General features: G+C 46.2%; 1 protein-coding gene across 1 annotated transcript in view; it reads left to right on the top strand.

Annotated features, from left to right (window-relative positions):
- The first annotated feature begins 509 nt into the window (after positions 1-509).
- Positions 510-20,001, top strand: part of RAB30 (RAB30, member RAS oncogene family) — a 47,635-nt gene continuing 28,143 nt past the window's right edge. Inside the window, exon 1 of the mRNA XM_082480242.1 lies at positions 510-580. The gene's annotated coding sequence lies outside the window, so the exon portion shown is untranslated. The remainder of the gene's footprint in view (positions 581-20,001) is intronic.

Here is a 20,001-nt window from a genome sequence, read left to right as displayed (position 1 = left end):
GTGCTCCGCTGGTGCCGCCTCCTGCTGCCAGCGCCGGTCACGGCGGGAGGGGGGGGGAGCCCACTTCTGCTGCCGCTCCGGCCCCCCAACACCGGCCCGGGGCCGCCCTGCTCCTGCTCTGCCCCGCCCTGCGGCGGGGGCGGCCCTGCACCCATCCCCGAAGGGGGTCGCCTTGCATCGGCCTCCGCTGCACCCATCCCGGGGGAGGGGTGTCCTGCCCTGGGGGTGGCTCAGCACCCAGCCCGGGGGGCTGCGCTGTGCGGGGAAGCGGGGAGGGGGCTCAGCACCTATCCCCGAGCGGGGCTGCCTTGCGCTGGGTGGGTGGCCGGCACCCATCCCCGTGGAAGCGGGCTGCCTTGCACCCATCCCTGGGGGGACCGCACCGCGCCGGGGGCGGCCCAGCACCGACCCCCGTGTGTGTTGGGAAGGGACGGGGGGGAGGGGGCTACACCGCACCCAGCCCCACTGTCCCCGTCGTGGGGCGGCCCGGGGCTGCCAGCCTGCTCCCATCGCCGGCAACCGGCTCCTGGCTCCCGCCTCGTTTTATGGTCGTGGAGAGGGAGGAAAAATCCCAAACCAGGTGAGTTCTGCGCTCTTCGTCTTTTTTTTTTTTTTTTTTTTTTTTGTGTGTGTGTGTGTTTTTTTTCTCCCCCTTTATTCCCCCCCCCCCCGTCTCCGGATGCGTTTCCCCGCACTGCCCCTTCCCCAGCGGGGCTGCACCGCCTTTCCCTGGCATTGCTGAAAAGGGGGTGTATGTGGGGGTGGGGTGTGTGTGTGAAAAACACCCCCCCCAACCCCCTCCACCCTCCAAAATTAGTGGAACACCCTTCGGGCCCGGCGGGCAGGTGACTCCCCGCCGCGCTGCGCGTCCCGCAGTCACCGGGAGCATCCCGCAACTTCGGGATGCTCCGGGTGCCCCCAAATAGCGCGGTCCTGAGCGGGGGATATCGGGGAAGCCCCGTCCCGTTTGTCTTCTGCACTGTGGAACAGTGGAAAGATAAGATGGCTTTTTTAATTGCTGTCGTTAAGTGTTGCTGAGTGCCTGTGAGACCCGGTGCTCCTTGGGGGGGGGGGGGAGGGGGGAGAAAGAAAAAATGAAATAATTGAAAAAGTCGAATAAGCCAAGTGTGGTTTAGGATGGGTTTTGGGGTGCTGGTGCGCTACATCGTGTGGCTTCTGTGTTTTGACACCCCCATTCCTCCCCTCTTTCAGGGAAATGGGGGGGGATTTGAGTTAAACTGGCTCTCAATTCTGGCTGCGTGCAGTTGGTCCAGGTTTCTCTTCCAAGTCATGTCGTGCGTGTGCATCTTAAAAATTGTCGGTTGGACGGTCTGATGGTTTATTTCAACTTCCAAACTATCGCTCTGGTCTTTTTCCCTTTTAGCATGAATACAAGAAGTACGTAGATTTTAAACTTTTTAAAAACTTTGTGTTCCAGCAGAGCTTTGTTTTAGTGTGGCTTTTTTATTTGTTTCCCTGTTCCTTGCTGTTTGTGAGCTGCAGTTTGGAATTTTACTTGAACAGTGCTATATTAGTGCAAGATACTCGATTTTTTTTTTTTTTTTTCCTTAGTGCATAACATCAGTGGGTTTTATGCCCTTTTATAACTACGTTATCACTGCGATTGCTTGTGGACCTCTAGACATCTGATTTTGTGCTGGTGGCAGTGAGGTGCGTGCGCGCACGCGGAGGGGTCCTGCTTGCCTCAAATCTGTCAGCATCTTTCAGTGCCCTTTAAAGTTAATCTGCTCCAAAGCCTGACTCGGGGGCTGTTCCGAGAGCAGGAAGCGAGCGTACAGCTGAGTTGATTTTTTTTTTTTTTTTAATTATTTTTTTCTTTCTTTCTTTCCCTCTGTTGCATATTTGCTTCTGCGTTTCTCTTGTGTAACTGGCACCGTGTGTCCTCTGGCAGGCTCTCCCTGGAATCGCAGCGCTGGGGGACGGGTGACATGAGTGCAATGGGGACAATGAAACTCCCTGTTTGGTTTCATCAAAGTGTTTGTAAACACCGAGGCGGTGGTTGGGGTGTCCATACGCGACGCATGGCGTTTTACAGCCTCCCCTCTTCGAGTGGGATAAACACGCTGCATCCACACCTCCTCCTTACACTTATTTTATCTGTGGGGTTTTTTTCCTTCCCTTCCTCTTTGTTACTGACTCAAAGGGGAAGGACGACAGCGTTTGCAGGAGTTGCCTTTGTTTGTTTGGTCTTTTTTTAACATTTTTATTTCCTGGAATGGCATTTTCCTCTTTATTTTACAAGGGAGGCAACGGGCAATGTAATAGAGGGTTTCCCATCTTGGCAGTAAAAGAAGAAGTTTTATAGCAGTGATTTTGTTAGCTATGGAGAGAAGGCACTGGAAACGAAGTGATAATTTGAAAGTGTAGCCTGGGAATGGCTCTGGGAAATATTGATACAGAAGTTGAGGAGAACAAGCGAGGAATCTATGGCCAAGGTTTTTGTATTTAAGTAATGCATTTTTCTGCGATGTCCCTCTTTTTGGTGCTGCTTTCACCTTTATATGTATATATGTCTTCACAAATATGAATTAGTATTTATGCCCGTTTAGTTATTTTTTCAGATTTATTACATTTGTTGAATTTAGAAAGCACTGTGACAGTGTATGCTAGCGTTTTCAAGCTATATTATACTACAGCAAGAAGTGGATTAAAAATGTAGCTCCGAAATCTATGCTGCTCTACTAATAAGATGCAATTTTGCCTCACAGGAACAGAAATACAGATACACAAAAATGGACTAAAGGCTGCAAATCGCTCAATAGATGAGTGATTGCTGTGAAAAAGCACAGATGAGCTAAAGGGGGCCCTTCCTCTTGAGTAATTTGAGTCCTCATCCTGCAAAGACCTAAATGCAATGTATGCATTCACTGTGATTCAAGAAGTCCCCGAGATGCCAATTGCTGGGAGCAGAGAGAGTATCTCGGGAAGGCAGCACTAAATATTTCCTCTGGTCTCTTAATTTTTTCCCCTGATTTCTTACTAGCGTCCAGTGTCTGAAAGGGGGTTTTGGCCTAGATGGTCTCGTGGTCATACCCTCTACAGTTTTCTTGTATGTTGGTCCTGTTCTTAATCAAGTTGAGTTTGATGCAATTGATTGGCGGCTTAGTAAAGCCAGAAATTGCATCTTTTTGAGTTGGCTTTATCAGCATCACCTACATGCCCTGCGCTGTAATAAATTGCCCATCCCAGCACTGTTGTAGAGAGATGTTCAAGCTGTCCTGGGACGCTTGGGTGTCTCCCAGCCTCGTGTTGGGGGGGCACCCAAAGACTGGCGAGATGAGGGCAACTGGGAAGAGTCAGACCTGGGACAGACTTGCAGCCTCTTAAGCTTCACTTTCTTTCCTCCAGAGCTGAGCTGTGAGAGGACAGTGATTTTTGTAGCTTGGAGTTAGGGTCTGGCAAGGCAACTGGAGTTCCTGAAGGGAGAGGTGGATGGATAAAGGCGGCTCTTCAGGGAGAAACTAAGCAGTCCTTTCCCAAACATGCATAGGGCAGGAAGGTGGGAACTGGGGAGTGGGAGAAAAGTGTCCAGTATATGCACCAGTATAGGTTAGGGGTGGACCTGCTGGGAAGTAGTGCTGAGGAGAAGGATTTGGGGGTCCTGGTAGATAATAAATTATCCATGACCCAGCAATGTGCCCTTGTCGCCAAAAAGGCCAATGGAATCCTGGGCTGCATAGGGAAGAGTGTGGCCAGTAGGTCGAAGGAAGTCATTCTCCCCCTCTACTCTGCACTGGTGAGGCCACAACTGGAATACTGTGTCCAGTTTTGGGCTCCCCAGTTCAAGAGGGACAGGGAACTGCTGGAGCGAGTCCAGCGAAGGGCAACTAAGATGATGAAGGGCTTGGAGCATCTCCCTTATGAGGAAAGGCTGAGAGAGCTGGGACTCTTTAGCCTGGAGAAGAGAAGGCTGAGGGGAGACCTTATTATGGCGTACAAGTATCTAAAGGGTGGGTTGAAGGAGGATGGAGCCAGGCTCTTTTCAATGGTTCCCAGTGACAGGACGGGAGGTAATGGGCACAAGTTAGAACATAGGAAGTTCCGTTCAAATACATGGAAAAACTTCTTTACGGTGAGGGTGACACAGGCTGCCCAGGGAGGGCGTGGAGTCCCCTTCTGTGGAGATTTTCAAGACCCGCCTGGATGCAGTCCTGAGTAATGTGCTCCAGGCAATCCTGCTTTGGCAGGGGAGTTGGACTAGATGATCTCTAGAGGTCCCTTCCAACTCTGAAACTCTGTGATTCCGTGTCTGTGGGCAAATTGAACCTCTGTTTGTTGCCTGCCTGTCAAAGAACTTTCCTCTTTGCTATCTAGGCTGCATGCTCCTCTTCTGCCCAGACCCAGCTGCAGGTGGTGGGTGTTGCTCCCAGCCTGAGCTGGAGCATTGGGGCTCTCTAATGCAAGCTGTAGAGCTCCTGACTTTAGCTCTGGGGCTGCTCTTGTTTGGTTCTTGCCATGATAGCCAAGCTGGTATCCATCCATCAGCAAAATGAGGTGCTTGCTCTAAGGTTTATGGCATGTCCCAGGCAGGTGTATCTGCAGCTGTTTTTTTTTGTGGGTGGAGTATGGTGTTGTTGGCGTTTTCCTATTTTTACATAAAATATAACCAAACAAGAAATCATCATAGAATGATAGAGTGGTTTAGGTTGGAAGGGACCTTGAAGATCATCCAGTTCCAACCCCCTGCCATGGGCAGGGACACCTCCCACCAGACCAGGTTGCTCAAAGCCCCATCCAGCCTGGCCTTGGGCACCTCCACGGATGGGGCAGCCACAGCTTCTCTGGGCAATGTGTCTCACCACCCTGACAGCTGGGAAGTAGACAAATTCCTTTTCTAATTTTAAAAGAACACATTGCAGGTTTTTTGTTTTTTGTTTTTTTTTTTTTTTTTTTTTTTGGGGGGGGGAGGGGGGGGACAGGCCCAGCAGTTTGAGTGCAAGACTTGCTCTTGGCAAGTAGAGGAAGAGGAGTGGGGAATGTGCTAGGAGCTAGTTCGTGTGTGTTGCCAGCTAACCACCCAGGCAATGCAGAAGTTTGAGAGGTTCGTCACAGTAGCGGGTGGCATGGTGGGGGCACGGAAGGGAGCACAGGGTGGGCACACCTTGCAGCGATGAGGCTGTTGAAACCAGGAGGCTCTCACGGATGCTTGCAAGACTTTAGAGCAGGAGGTTTAGGAGACAATAAAATCATATTCTGTATTACGGATGGGTTTCCGGCACTGAAAACATCGACCCTGGGGGCAGAGATGCTCAACAGCAGCCCTGCTTTGGCTGGAGGACAGATGAGATGACCTAAGGCAATGTTGTGATTGACCCTCTGGTTTCTATAACTTCATTTTGCAGCAAGTGATTGAGCTTCCTGCCCCTCCCCAGTGGTTCTGTCAATAACTAACTAAATCCTCATTTTATTTTTAATGGCTCTGTTAGAGTGGGGAAAGAACTGATCTGTCACGTTTGTCATGTAACCCTGGTGCCTCTTGGTCGGCCTGTGCTTAAATCATGAAGTTCAGTGGGGTGGCTAAGTCAAATATTCCCCAGGTGCTAATATGTTGTAAGAATTAGGGCAGAACAAGGATGAACTTGTCCCTTAAAATCACTGTCAGTATTTAAGCAGAGTCAAGACCACATTAAAGTCTGTTGCTGTTACAGTAGTTTCATAACTAATCTGTCTGTTAAACATTGGCCCTGTGTAAGGCATTAGTGAGATTTGTGTTGTAATGTCATTTGATTTCACCCTGCGTAGATAAAAATCATTAGAGAGCTTTGTTGCATTGAGCTGGGGATAGATATTTAGGTTGCGAACAGCTTGAGACTTAATTGCTATTTGTCATCTCGCCTCGCCTGGAGTTGCTGTTCTCCCCGCGCTGCCCTCCTCTCTGTATGCAGAGGTGCACGCTTCCCTGATAAACTTAAGGCAAAGTTTAAACCGCCTGTTTAAACTAACCCAGCTATTAGTTTCTTGAGATAATTGGGGATTACTTGTACAAACAGAGGAGAAAGCCTTCAGTAAGGTCTTGCTTTGCTTGATACAGACAGAGCCTCACGGAAATCTGCTGCTGTCCTTTTAAAGATCACAGGGTACCCTGTTTATTTTCTTTCCTTTTAGCAGAAATGCTTTCTTTTAGGTACTGCTGAACTAAAAGTTAACTGTAACCTTTAACTGTCTGAACAGTGTTTTCTTTTAGACCTTGAAAAGAGTAATGAGAGAGGGAAGAGAGAAGAGGAAGGGGAGGAACAGTGAGGCTGTGCTGGCATGAAAAAAGATGAGCACGCACAGGGTTTCTCAAAAGACTGTATCCTGCAGGGTGAATTTAAAAGGGGGGAAGAAAAAAAGAGGGTGTCAGAAATGCCAAAGAGTACTGAAGTTGAGCAGTGCTTGGGTAACTCTCCTGCTAAAGATGCTCTCCACGGAGAGAGGGGCTTGTGCAGGGCCCCAGCAGCCCGACCCACTGCTGGGCCGTGCTGCGTCTCCCCTGTGATGAACTTACCCAAAACTAAACTCTGCTTTTTTGATTAAGCAAAAAGTCGGTTACTCAACGGGCAGCGTGTGTGCGTTTAAAGGGGGAGCATTTCTTGACAGAAATCCAGCCGATTATTTGCAAAAGGGAATCGCGGTGGAGCTACCATCCCGTAGGCCGGTGCTGGGCCTCGACGCCGGTTTGTATGGAACAGTGAAGAAACGGAATCCGACTGCGTACAGGGCTCTCGTGTCCCACAGCAGCAATCAGTTGCGTGTGCTTTCCCAGAGTGTTTTGGACCCAGCGCCTCACATCCAAAGAAACGGAGCTTTTATTGCTTGGGCAGGAGGGATCGCTCCCTTACCTGGCTGTGGAAATATGGGATCCCTCTCCAGAGCGAGCGAGTGGTTGGAATAGAATAGTTCAGTTGGAAGAGACCTGCAATGGTCATCTAGTCCAACTGCCTGAACAATTCAGTGCTGACCAAAAGTTAAAGCATGTCATTAAGGGCATTGTCCAAATGGCTCTGAAACACTGACAGGCTTTGACCACCTCTCCAGGAAGCCTGTTCCAGTGTTTGACCACCCTCTCGGTAAAGAAATGCTCCTAATGTCCAGTCTAAACCTCTCCTGGTGCAGCTTTGAACCGTTCTCACGTGTCCTGGCACTGGGTCCCAAGGAGAAGAGCTCAGCACCTCCCTCTCCACGTCCCCCTCCTTAGGGAGCTGCAGAGCAATGAGGTCTCCCCTTGGCCTCCTCTTCTCCAAACTAGATGAGCCCAAAGTCCTCAGCTGCTCCTCATGGGACATGCCTTCCAGCTCCATAGGGGATGTCTCACCTTGGGCGTCACTGCTGAGACGGTACCAGCTCAAGGGGAACTGCTGACCTGCGTGTTCCCATCCGCTGTCTCCAGGCTTGTTTTCCATCTGCCTAAGCTTCTCCTTGCTCCAGTGCAGCCACCTCACCTCCCCTTCCCCCTCTGCTTTTCTTCTATCTGGGGATGTACAGCAATAACCTTTGGGAGCTTGGATACTCCCCGACTACAAATGAGTCTGGGGAATGCTGGGAATGGGTGTAAATGGAGACTTGAATCTGAAGACGATGTGATGCCAATAAGGAACAGGTTACTAAAGATGTTGGGTGGAAAGAGGAACGTGTATCTGATGAGCAAACCATCCCACCTAAGCTCTGCCCTGTGGCAGATGAAGCTTAAGGCACAGGAACTTGTCAAACCCTCTTGTCTTTCCAACAGTCACTCTTTTGCTCCAAATACCCATTCATCCATGGGTACAAAGGTGGTGGGAGATCCAGAAAAATCTGTGCTCCAGAAAAATCTCAGATCTGTATTCAGGATGAAGATCGACACCTTGAGTTGAGAGGTGAATGCCAATGTTCAGATATACTGGCGATCAAAGAACGAGTGAAAGGGATTGCCAGGATTAGAAAAGAAATCATGTTTCTACCCCCTCCCCCCCTTTTGGGTTTGCTGTGTTGCAAAGAATGCTTTCAGTAATGAAAAGCTGACTTGAAAAATAATCATTAGCACTTCTCTGTGATTTAAATTTCATTGCCTGAACTCAGAGTAATGGAAAATAGATCACTCAAGGCTTTTTATCTAACAAGTTTGTAAAGGAAGCCAGCTTCGTGTCTAATTAGTGAGAAGTTCTCCATGGTACCATCTCTTATACTTGCAGGGTCTGTCGCATGGTGTTTTCATGACAGTTGTGGCTGCAGCATGGGAATATTTACTTAAAGTAACATCCTTTCTTAAAAACATTGCAAGACAAACTTGTATGTAAATTTATTTCTTGGACAACTGAATTCTTGTTAGTGACCTCAAGAAATCTCTGAAGGGGTCTCCGTGCTGTGTGGTCTTATTTTCCTGTTGCTTTTTTTTGGCAGAAGGCAGTTTTAAATTCCATCTTCTCCAACACTGGTGATTCAAGGTTTATTATAATGACTCCTGAGCTTGATTAACTGAGAGAGAGGAGATGACTGCCACTTAAAAAAATAATCCTTTTTTTTTTGTTCTTGCTTTATAGCTATTAAATACCTGAAAAATAAACGTAGGGTTGAAAAAGCTTTCCTGACTCATTTGGTATCCCCGTTAGTCCTCTGGAGACACCAGATTATTCCATCTGGAGACGAGTAATCTTTGGAGGTGAGAATCATGTAGCCTGAAATTGCCATGGGGGCATCAGTTCATTTTTGTGTATCAGGAAAAAGATTAAGAGAAAAAAAAAAACATTAAAAAAACATTAGCCTTTTTATTCTTGTATCTCCCCTGAAGTTCATGGTGTGGTGTGTCCTGTGGAGAAAAGGTATTAACTCGGATAAACCTGTGGTAATGAGTTTAATTAAAACCCCAGCGAAGACTGGAGTAATCTGTATCTTTCGCAGGAGTCTAAGGGCAGGTTTGAGATTTCTATACGTCTCTGGGCTGCCGAGGGCCTGGGGATGGCTGGTTCCAGCATCTGGTTCCGTGTCCTGGTGGAGCAGAGATGAAGCTGCGAGCCCCATAGACTGGGGCCCCAAAGATCAACCTGTGCGATGATGGGTTTGGGCTCTGCTCCTCTTCTCTGTAATACCCGTTTCTACAGGAGAGTGTTTTCACTCTAAAGGGATAATTTTAACACAGTTTGCAGCTAATTCCGTGTTTTCTATCTAAAATCTGCTCAAGTGAAGAGAATATCTGCACCATCGCAATTACTCCGGCCCTGCGGGCAATAGCTGCCTCCTGTCTGTAGCCAATGGAAGATCATGGCACCCTCTAATTTCTGATGTATCTTGATAATATAAAAATCCCCACTGTAAATATTTGCTCTTGAGAGCGTTAAGTGGTTATGGGGTGATTCTTGAACAATGTTGGGTTTATTAAACCAACAAACAAACAAACAAAATCACGCAGAGACTCTATCAGAGCTGCGTGTACCAGAAGCCTGAAACATCAGAAGCAAAGTCGGTGCCCGATTTCTCTATTGCATTTGTCCTTGTTCTGAACAATTTGTTCCTTCTAAAAAGGGAACTGTGCCCATTTTCTTCAAGCCGGCAGTATTCGCATTTCTAAAATATGGTAGTTGTGTTTTGCTCAGAGAGATGGATGTGTGTGTGTGTGTGTGCGCGCGCATAGAAAATTCCCAAATAAACCCAGGTTTCTGTTAACTCTTCAGTTTCAGCAGCCGAAGGGGAACCCCTAGAGTCGAGCTATTAACTCTGTGCTAACGGATTTCTACTTGACCTATTTAGGAGAGGGAGGTGTGAACAGGCAGCTCGGCTGGAAGCTGCATTGTGGTATCTGTAGGAATGAGGTTTCCTCCTGTGCCACGACCTACTGTTGGGTGTTGCCATGCGCTGACCGTCCCTCGCAGGGATGTCCTGTATGTTCGATGCAGATACAAACTCTGTCTTTTTAGCAGTCGCTAACCTCAAATTCTAAAGTCTTTTTTTGCCGCCCCTCAAAACTGGAAAACAAACTTAGATGTATCCGTATTATGATCCTGTGGTACTTCTTGGTATTTCCGTTAGGTTTTTAAACCCTGGAAATGCCTTTTGTTAATGTAGAGAGAGTTTCCCTCTACTAGGAAATCTTTCTTTCCTCTTTTTTTTTTTTTTTTTTTTTTTTTAAGTAGCAGTTCTGTTATCACAGTTCTGCAGGAAAACTGTGTCTTGAGGCGCTCGCACTTAGCTGTGCAGGTAGTTGGTCCCTGTATGTCACCAGGAAGCGTTGACAAAAGCATCTTCAAAAGCATGGCCTGTGAGAAGTGTCTGCTGGGTCATGTTGAACATCCCTGTGCTGGAGGTGATTGACGTTCCCCCATCCTATGCCATAATATGTGGTTCTTACGGACCATTCGTGAACTTTCTGCTGCAGGTGTGAATGTAGTACCGGGAATTTATGAAGCTCCTTCTCAAGCTGCTGCGTGGCCAAAGACACTTGTGCTTCCATCATTAGTAACTTACCTTACTCATCGTAAGCCTTCAGTCTTTTGTCAATGATCATCCTGTTTATATTAGTGTTCTCTAACCTGTTGTGCCTCTGGATTGGGAAACTGCTTGGTTGAAGCCAATCTTAAAATTCTTCTTTTTTTGCTAGGTTAATTATTTTGGGATGGTGTCCCCAGGTTGATTCACTTTGCAGCCATGCAGGTGGTTAGTTGGTACTCAATAATAATTAAAACCAGCATCTTTAAAACAAATCCCCCCTAGTTAGAAATTCAGAACTGAAGAAATTAAAAAATAGATTGAGTATTGACTTGCACAACGAAATAACTGAGGAAAACATTCATTGCGGGCTGCGGCTAATTCTGTTAGAATAAAGGAGGTTGATTGTGAAATAAATATTAAATAAAGCGTCTCATTAAGTTCTGCATTTTTACGAAAGCTGTCGCCACAGGGAGGAAGAACCTGGTGTGAATTATTGTTTGTTTACTGCAGCTGTCAGTCATCGTGGCGGTGAGGGTGTTGCATCAATTGGTGGAGTAGCCATTAGTAACCAGGCCACCCTGCTTAAATGTCAAACTCCTTGCTGGAAGAATGTGTGAAACTACATAAAAATTCTTTCTATCTCATTAACACATCTTTCACAATATACCTCATCTTGCTTCATGACATCAGTTCTTGGAGATACGGAAGAAGGCTTTAAGAATATCTCCTGGGCAATGTTGGGTGATGCTTATTTAATGAATTTAGGTGTGTGCATGTGACACTCTGGAGCACTGATCCGTTCCCGGTTCTGCCTGTGATGCAATTTTTGAGTCATAGAATCATAGAGTCATTCATCTCCTCTTTTTGACTGTTCCTATATTTTATGTATAGATTGGATTTTATTACCCATGCTCAGGTCTTTGGGATAGGGCTTTTATCATTTAGTCTCTGCTTTGTACCCTGAGCATCCGCGGTTCTCTGCAGTCTGTAGGTGTTACTGCAATGTGAGTAACCAGTGCTGTAACCTGGGGGGAGAATAACCATTAGTGATTTGGGGGGACGGCAGCCTCCTTAATTTCACTGCACGTCAATCTATACAATTTGCAGTTTTGTCTAGGAAGGTGTATTTTGCACTTTGAAGGCAAGACAATTGAATTCTGCATCTGTTTTGTGTTTTTAGGCAAGCCGCTGCTAAACTTTCTGTCTCTCGGTTGCCTCCATCTGTAAAATGGAGATAACCTCAGAGGGATGCCTTGAATATTCATCAGTGATTTATTGTATGCCGCTGAAGAAAAGTGTTACGGGCAATGTTAATGAAGTTTATTGCTCAGCCTCTCTGCTGCGCATTGATCGGTATTTCAAACATCCGCAGTCCCCACAGCAAGCGCTAGCAAATTCTTAACTGGGCTTAGCTTGTAGATGACAATAATAACTTCAGTTAACGTGGGGCTTTTCCCTTTGGAAGGGCTCCAAAGAATTTTATAAACTGCAACACAAACCATAGCGTAAATATTGCCTTAGCGGCCACCAGCTATCAGTGAGGTGCTCTGTGATGGATATTGCAGCTGGCAGCCGTATGCGAGAGGATAGCAAAAAAAGAGAGAAATAATACTGCGTGTGGTGGAGACGGCACAGGCAGGGAAATAAGACGAAATGACACTGCCCGAATTGCATTTTTTAGCTTTGATGTGGTCAGTGATTCCTAGAGATCAAGTGACTCTCATGTGAAACATGGCATTTCTGTCGCAGTCCCACAGTGCTGCGATACTGGCTCAATTCCAGTGGAGCAGAAAGAGCCCTGCTAGCTCCCAGCGGTTTTTCTTGCAGAACGTGTGCGTTTCTGGACGCCTTCATTCAAATACTGCGGTACAACAATGTGATTTTGGTGGTTTCTCAGGCTGCTGTGACTGTCTGTGTAATGTCCTCCTCTTACGGAGACAAAAGGCACAGTCACTTGGAGTTTGCTCTGTACATAAAATGGTTTAGGTTGGAAGGGACCTTGAAGATCATCGAGTTCCAACCCCCTTGCTATCCTAAAGACTTGAAAGTATAACCCAGATAACTTAGTCTCAAAGTGAAGTCCCGTTAATCCTAAACCCTTTCAGAAAGTATGAATACCTTTGCAAAGAGGTTGGCTAAGGATTTGTTGTGTTCGCTTAGGTTTGTTCACTGAACGATGGAGCCTTGGCCTCTCCTCTGAATTGTAGGCACCGAAGTTGGGTACATCCAACTACAGTTGGATGTTGTTAGTGTAAGTCCCAGATACCATCATGGGAGAGAGATGGCAGATTCAGAAGTGCTCCGAGATGCTTGTCTCACAGTTTGATAGGGAGGCCAGGCCTTGTATAAGACTAAGTTGGACATCTCAGTTAGCTCCTCAGAGGTAAGTGAGACAAATCAGTGCCACTGTCTGGGGTGTAGTCTGCTGGACTGCTATAACATCTTACTGCTTTAACAGATAGACACAAGGCTCCAGTTGTCAAATAATCTATTAACAAGAGGTTCATCAGCTTGTGTGTCCCATGCAGGAACACATTTTGCAGAGGTTTTGAACACTTTCAACTCTGGTGGCTGAGTGCTGAAGCTTCAAGTGCTCAGAACCACTGAAAACCAAGACAGAGAGGTCCAGAAACTGGATAACACAAATGAGTAGCTACAATTGGAAGCTGTGACAGGAACATCTGGAGAAGAAATGCATGGCTGCTACTACGTGTGCTCTTGGTGGACAAGCATGAGTGTCCTGAGCGACCAGCCAGCTGCAGCCAAACAAAAACGGCAAGAGCAGGGTCAGCCCAACTTAGTTACATCATGGATGCGGACCTGGGGCTCATCCCAGCTGCCTGTTGGTCATAAAACCTGTAGAGATTGTATTGTCTTTGTAATTTTGCCAAAACGGTCTTTCCTTCTGTAATTGTTGAGCCTGTTGGCCAGGCTAGATGATTGCAAAAGCTTGTTTCCCTTAGAAAATACGGTTAAAGTGTGTATAATGCTTTAAGGAGGGGGGAGTTTGTTGAATTGAGATGCTTGTTTGGCAATGCTCATCTGAAGCTCACCGGTATGGAGAAGAGATTGCATTGTATCATCTTTAGGCTTGGCCCGGGCAAACCGGCATTGCTGTTTGGAGCACCCTGGGCTGATGGAGACCTCAGCAGTCAATAGAGCAGTCTGAGGCTTGGCTTCCTGCCTGGCTATATGCTTACTTCAATCTTTACAATAAAAACAAAACACAAAGTATAATTATAGCCTGGTGGATGAATTTATATTTTTGGTATGTTGTGTTGCTGGGACTATTTTAAAGCCTCTGTGTCCAGGATTCTGGTCTTTCTAAATACTTAAAACCCCATCGATTCTATATTTTGCTACGCCCCACCCTCCATTAAACATATATATTGGTAACAGTCAATGACTGCATTAATGTTTAATCCAGTACATTTTTCAGTTTTAGGATCCCATTCACCCCTATTGCTGTAATCAATTCCTCCTGGAAATACCGTGGTAATTAGAGGAGAGTCTGATTTGTGGGTATTACTGTGACATGTGTAACCAACCTGTCTTGTTTTGATCCTTTCATTACCTTCGCTCATGACTTTAATTGTGTACCATCTCCAGTAGGACGCCAGGAAGGAGGAGTGTGAACTTTTCATTTGCATGTTAATGGCACTTTGTCGGAGAAGGTGTTACGAGGATTCAAGCAGCGCTGTGCAGAAAAAAAAAAATGTCCAGTATGCAAACCACTTTGATGGCTAGTGGTTCAGACGTGGCTAATAATAGGGGTGGTTTTTCTTCTGCTACTGCAAACGCACCTTTCAAATGGACAAGGCAAATTGGTATGATTTAGGAAAAGAAGCATTATGGTGAACACCTTCCTGTAATCAGCATCTATGTCCTCCTAGGAAGGAAGGGCTTGTAATTTGTATGCCTCTTTTTAAAGGGAGAATGTATTAATTGAATGTTAATATGCCTTGTGACACAGTGATACGTTTGAAAAAAGCTGTACGCTGAAACTAGCTGGATTTCTCGCGTGCGAGATGCGTGTTGCTGGGCATGTGGGCCTTTCTCAGGAGCTGAAGTGCTGTGGTACGGGTTATTTTGTGAAGCTTGTTTGGCATTTGAGGGTTTTGGCCAAGGCTCTGACATTTCACTCTCCAACTTCTGGTTTTAAAAAGGAACATCTGTCAGTTTAGCCTAACCCTGAAGTGGTTCCCAGTGTGTGACTGGGGTCGTTTGTCCTCTTGCAAAGGACAACCTCATAATGGCTATTTTTGACTGTTCCTGGGAAAGTCAAGATACTCTCCATCACACTTCTGTTTTTGCGTGGAAAGGGCTCCTTCTGAACAGTCACAGAAATCCCTGTAAATATTGAAAATGCATCTCGTGACATTTCAAATCCCTCCTCATAATTCCCTGCTCTCCTGCCATTTGCAAGAAACCTGAGCCATGTGCTTTCAACTCACCGTCAGCATCTCAGCCTGACGGAGCCGGGAGGGATTGCCATTCTCCATGGATCATACACGGAGGAAAATGGGTGGCATGGAGGTAATAACCTGGCGTTTCCACTTAATGACAGTTGGATGAGCCTCAAGAGGGAACACTTGCTTCTTTAGAAGAAGGTTGGTCCACCATGCAGGATCCCTTCTGCCTCTTGCTGCTGTGCGTTGCTGCAGCATCCCGTGGCCCATCCTTGTGTCCTGAATAACTGTGCAAGTGCAAAACACAGTTTCCATCAAGCAGAACTCAGCTCCTTCTGGTGGGTGACAACAGGTCAAGGCCACAAAGAGGCAGGGAAAGGCCAGATAACAGCAGTAGTTTTGAGCAGGAGACAGCTCGGCGGGTGTTTGCAGGGAGATGTGACCACACATGAGAGAGAGTGTGGTTGACACTGCTGCTTTTGTGTTTAGGATAATTAGTGGGATGTAGGCTAGGCTGGAAAATAAATGTGAAAAGTAATAACAAAGAGTTAGGGAGCCATGGAAGGAAGAACAACAGGAAACCCTGAAGATGCAAATCAGGAAAATTGGGAAAACTGTCCTTTAATGGGATTTGTTTCTTTTTTTTGAATGGGGATGCCAGTGATCCAAGATGAGATCTGTCAAGGCCAGAGAAGGACAATCGCAATGAATGAGATGGTGAGAGGATGCTGGGTTGGATTAGTTGGATTAATCCTGAAGAGACTTCCTTTTTTTTTCTTTTTTTTTTTTTTTTTTTTTTTTTTAGAAGGCTTCACTGATGTTCTTCTGCTGGAAATAGCTCTCTTGCCAACAGCGGTTAAGCCAGTTCCTCACGTGAATGACCTGTGCGAACAGCAAAGCTGCTAGTTGGGGAGGGTAGGGCTGTCCTCTGGAGCAAAGGAGGAGAAGGTTTAAGAAGACGTGGATGACATCTGTTTTAAGCTGGAAAGCTTTCTAGATGTGTATCATCAGCACCTGGAGCTTCAGAGCTGCTTTTGCTGTCCAGGAGTCTTCCAACCTGCAGCACAATGAAAAATAGTATTTTCTTGCTGTTCACAGCTTCACCAGTTCAATTCCTACCTGCAGAAGGTTAAATTAGGATAGAAAGCATTTCTACTGGAGTTTGGGGATGGAGGTGACCCTAAGACATTAGCCACTAGGGGAGAATTTGGGCTGTTGCAGAGCTGTGGGATGTGGTCTGTCCACATGGAGAAACAGCGAAGAAGGGAAAGCTGCACCATTATGGGTGACCTGTCCTCCAGCACCTTGGAGTGGGTAGACGGAGAAGCTAGAAGAAATAATTACATTCTCTATTTGGGTAACTGTAACTTTCCTTCAAGACTTACTAGTTGAAAGGGGGAATTTCCTGAATGCAACCCAGAAATAGTTCCCAGAGAAAAATACCAGCCATGTTACACCCTTCTTGGCAGACCAAGACAAAAATGCGTGTAGAGGGCATGACACCAGGGCATCGGAAGGCAGGTAGCAAGACTGCAGAATGAAAAGAAGAAAGAGAGAGAACGTGGACAGTAAATAAAAGCAAAGCGGAGCTGGGGGCAGCAGGGGGGGGAGGGGGCTGGGGAGGTAAAACGGTCCAACGAAGAGAGCGTGAGGCTTAGGTCTGGCTACGTGGGGGCTACTCCCAAATTTCTGACCTTGGGCAAATCACTTTGTTGCTTTTTCCCATCTGGCCTGTCTGTACTGAGTACTTTAAGATGGAAAATAATGGTTATTGAGTGATTTTTTTTTTTTTTTTTTTTTTTGTGTAGTATGGAGTACAGTGAGTGCATCGGCCTGGCTCAGCTTTTAAGTGTTACCACAACACAGATTTGAAGTTACTCTTAATGATGAGGAAAGAGGGAAAATGTGCGTACTGTTTGTGCACAGCTTGCTCTCCCTTTGAAATCTAAAGGATGTACGTGTGGGCATGCATGTGGTGGAAGGCGTCCTTGGACATTCCCTCCATGCAATAGTTGAATGTTGAGTGAAGCTTTTGAGTTGTAACTCTGACATTTTAAAAACTCCACAGGCCTCTTTCAACGTGATAGGCCAAAAAAAATGTAATCTCTCAAAGGATAACTTGTATTTAAGTTGGTGGAGTTCATACAACCTTCAGCCTGATATAAAGAAAGCTCATGTCATGCACACTGAGGTACCAACAAGTAGCAAATAACAAAAGTGAGAAGAGCGGTCCAAGAAGTGGGTGAAGCAGAGAAGTCGTGTGTATAGGGTCTGCAATGCTGCTCTTGTGCTCCTAAGTAACCCAGCTGATCACAGAATGGTCAGGGTTGGAAGGAACCTCTGGACATCATCTAGTCCAACCCCCACACCAGAGCAGGGTCACCTACAGCAGTTGCACAGGACGGTGTCCAGGTGGGTTTTGAACATCTGCAGAGTGGGAGACTCTACCACCTCTCTGGGCAGCCTGTGCCAGTGCTCTGCCACCCTCAGAGTAAAGAAGTTCCTTCTCATGTTTAGACAGAACTTGCTATATTCAAGTCTGTGCCCATTACCTCTTGTCCTATCACTGGGCACCACGGAAAAAAAGACTGGTCCCATCCCCCGGCACCCTCTCTTTAAATATCTGTAAGCATTGACAAGATCTCTCCTCGGTCTTCTCTTCTCCATACTAAACAGACCCAAGTCCCTCAGCCTTTCCTCCTAAGAAAGATGCTCCAATCCCCTAATCATCTGTGTAGCCCTTTGCTGGACCCTCTCCAGCAGTTCCCTGTCCTTCTTGAACTGGGCAGCCCAGAACTGGACACAATACTCCAGATGTGGCCTCACCAGGGCAGAGTAGAGGGGGAGGATGACCTCCCTTGACCTGCTGGCCACACTCTTCTTGATGTTTGAGATATTTTCATGTTCAAATTGTTGGTTGTTGTAACAGCATGAGGAATGAATAATTTAACTCAATATTATATTCTTAATTGTGGCTTCCTAATCCCTGCATGCTCATTACAACCGGGATCTGGATCTGTCCGAATATTGCATTTGTGTTGAGGGTGAAGGGGGTGATGTTCATAACCATGCTTGGACCTTATTTTGCTGGCTTTGGGGCAATCGTGAGAGGACAGACCTGCTCCAAAGAGCACACGCTGTCTTCACGGCCTGTTTAAGTGTAATAAATGTACAAAGAAATGCAAACATGGTGCTTTCGGTGTAATTCTTGTTATCTGCAACTCTTGCATTGTACCCGGGGACTCTCGTTCAGTTACCCTGTTCCCTGAGAGGAGGAAGAGAGGTTATTAGTTGCCAAGAAAAGAAACTCAAACCAATTTAAGCGAGAACTCGGAGGCACCAGCCATAACCCCGGGCAGTATGTGAGGCTACTGCAGAGCAGCAAAAATAGAGCCGTGAACTGAGCAGTGGATTAGGCAGCCCACAGTGAAAACTTGGATTTCTCCCCTGGAGGTGAAGTTCTTCACTCCAAAGGCTACGAAGGAGCATTTTTTATTTTTTTTTTTTTTTTAAATGTGGAGCACTTGTCTTTGCCATGAGCCAACCTAGATTTCTATGCCAAAACAATGCTCAAACCTGTCCCCTTATATTGCACCACAAATGGGATACTTTACAGTTAATACCTAACTTTCCCTGATTGTCTTGGGTTGTTTTGTGCTTTTGACAGTGAACCAAAAGCCTATTTGTGACTTACAAATGCGTTTTTTTTATTAGAGGCAGATGCATTAGCTGGGGTTGTAGGGCGGCTGTTCGGACTGGCACTGAGATTTGCACTCAAACCTGATTTGTGCTGTGTTTGAATTCAGATTCCCACATCCGATGCACGGTCTTACCAGCACCCGCATCTCCTTTGCACTTTTAAAAATGGAGAGTTTTCTAACTTTTGGCAGAGGTAACCCTAAAGCTTTTGAGTTTGTCTCTGCAGGTAACTGGTGGGTGTCCTTCCAGGCTTAGGGGTAGTATTTTTTTTTTTTTTTTTTTACCTGTTCGTTCTTTTCATCGTCTCTGGGCTGCGTTTCTCCTGCTCTTGTTTTGCTGTGCCAGGCATGGATGCTCCTCTCCCCAGTGCTGCTGGCTGGGCTCTTGCCTTGATGCTCCAACAGCATCTGCCTGGACATCTTTATCCCAGATTCATCCCATATCCTTCTGTGTTTCCTGTTTTCCCTGTCTTTTCACCTGATAACTTCCATTTCTTCCTTCTATAACCCTAAACCAAAATTGCTTCACAGCTTTTTTTCCACCGCATCTTTTCCTTTAAACCTAGATTTTTACAGCTATAACGTTTCCTTTCACCATCATCTGTAGCAATTCAGAGTACTGCCAGCTAAGCAAATACCCCAGTCCAGCTGAAGCCAGTTTTGGAAGCCTTGTTACCCTGCCCAGATTCTTTGCCACCACAGCAGCTTCTCTTTTGCTTTTTATCATTCATGTATCCAGTTCAAGTTGGCTAAATTTAAGTTGTTCTGCACGTGACTATTGCAGAGACAGAGATGCCTATGCTAAAAGGGAGCAGCAGCGCGTATTAACGGTGATGATTTCTCTTCCCTTGAAGAGAAACTACATAGATTGGAGAGCAGAGTGGTTTGAAAAGGTGGTTCAGAACTGGAATTCGCTTGTTCTTGCTGGAGTTAACTCCCTGCAATAAAATTGTGCAACTTGTCACAAGCCCTCTGTTTTCAGAGAGAAAACCAGTGACTTTGCAAATCTGCTTTCAAAGTTAAGACTTAAGATAATGCTTCTGCAAAAGTCCCTTGCACAGAGCTTTGTGGGATGGGAGGGGGGGGAGGGGAGGGGTTGGTCTTGCGGTCCCACTTCAGGGCAGCGCACAAGAACTGTCACATAAGGAGGAATAATATCCAAAATGCCATATAGGACCTGTCCCGCGAGCTGTTGTCAGCAGAGCCAAAAAGTCTGCTCATATTCTGACTTCTAGTCTTGGTCTTTACCTTTTTTTTTCCCTTCTGGGAGGATAAATATGCACACACACAAAAATACCACATTTGTTCTCTGATTTGTGGTACAGTCCTGGATATCCCACTGCCGATTTCAGCCATATGTAGGACAGAAATACATCTAGAAAGGACTAGAAATAAATATAGAACTTCTCCAGAAGTCCTTTCTTTGCTTTAGATAGGCTCCGTTAGACATGAAATCTGTTTATAACTAATGACAAATTGCTGTGCAACAGGAG

The sequence above is a fragment of the Vanellus vanellus genome, assembly GCF_965231255.1.
Source record: "Vanellus vanellus genome assembly, chromosome: 1".
Classification (NCBI taxonomy): domain Eukaryota; kingdom Metazoa; phylum Chordata; class Aves; order Charadriiformes; family Charadriidae; genus Vanellus; species Vanellus vanellus.
The sequence above is the reverse complement of the archived record's forward strand: the minus strand, read 5'-3'. Positions and strand labels throughout refer to the sequence as shown.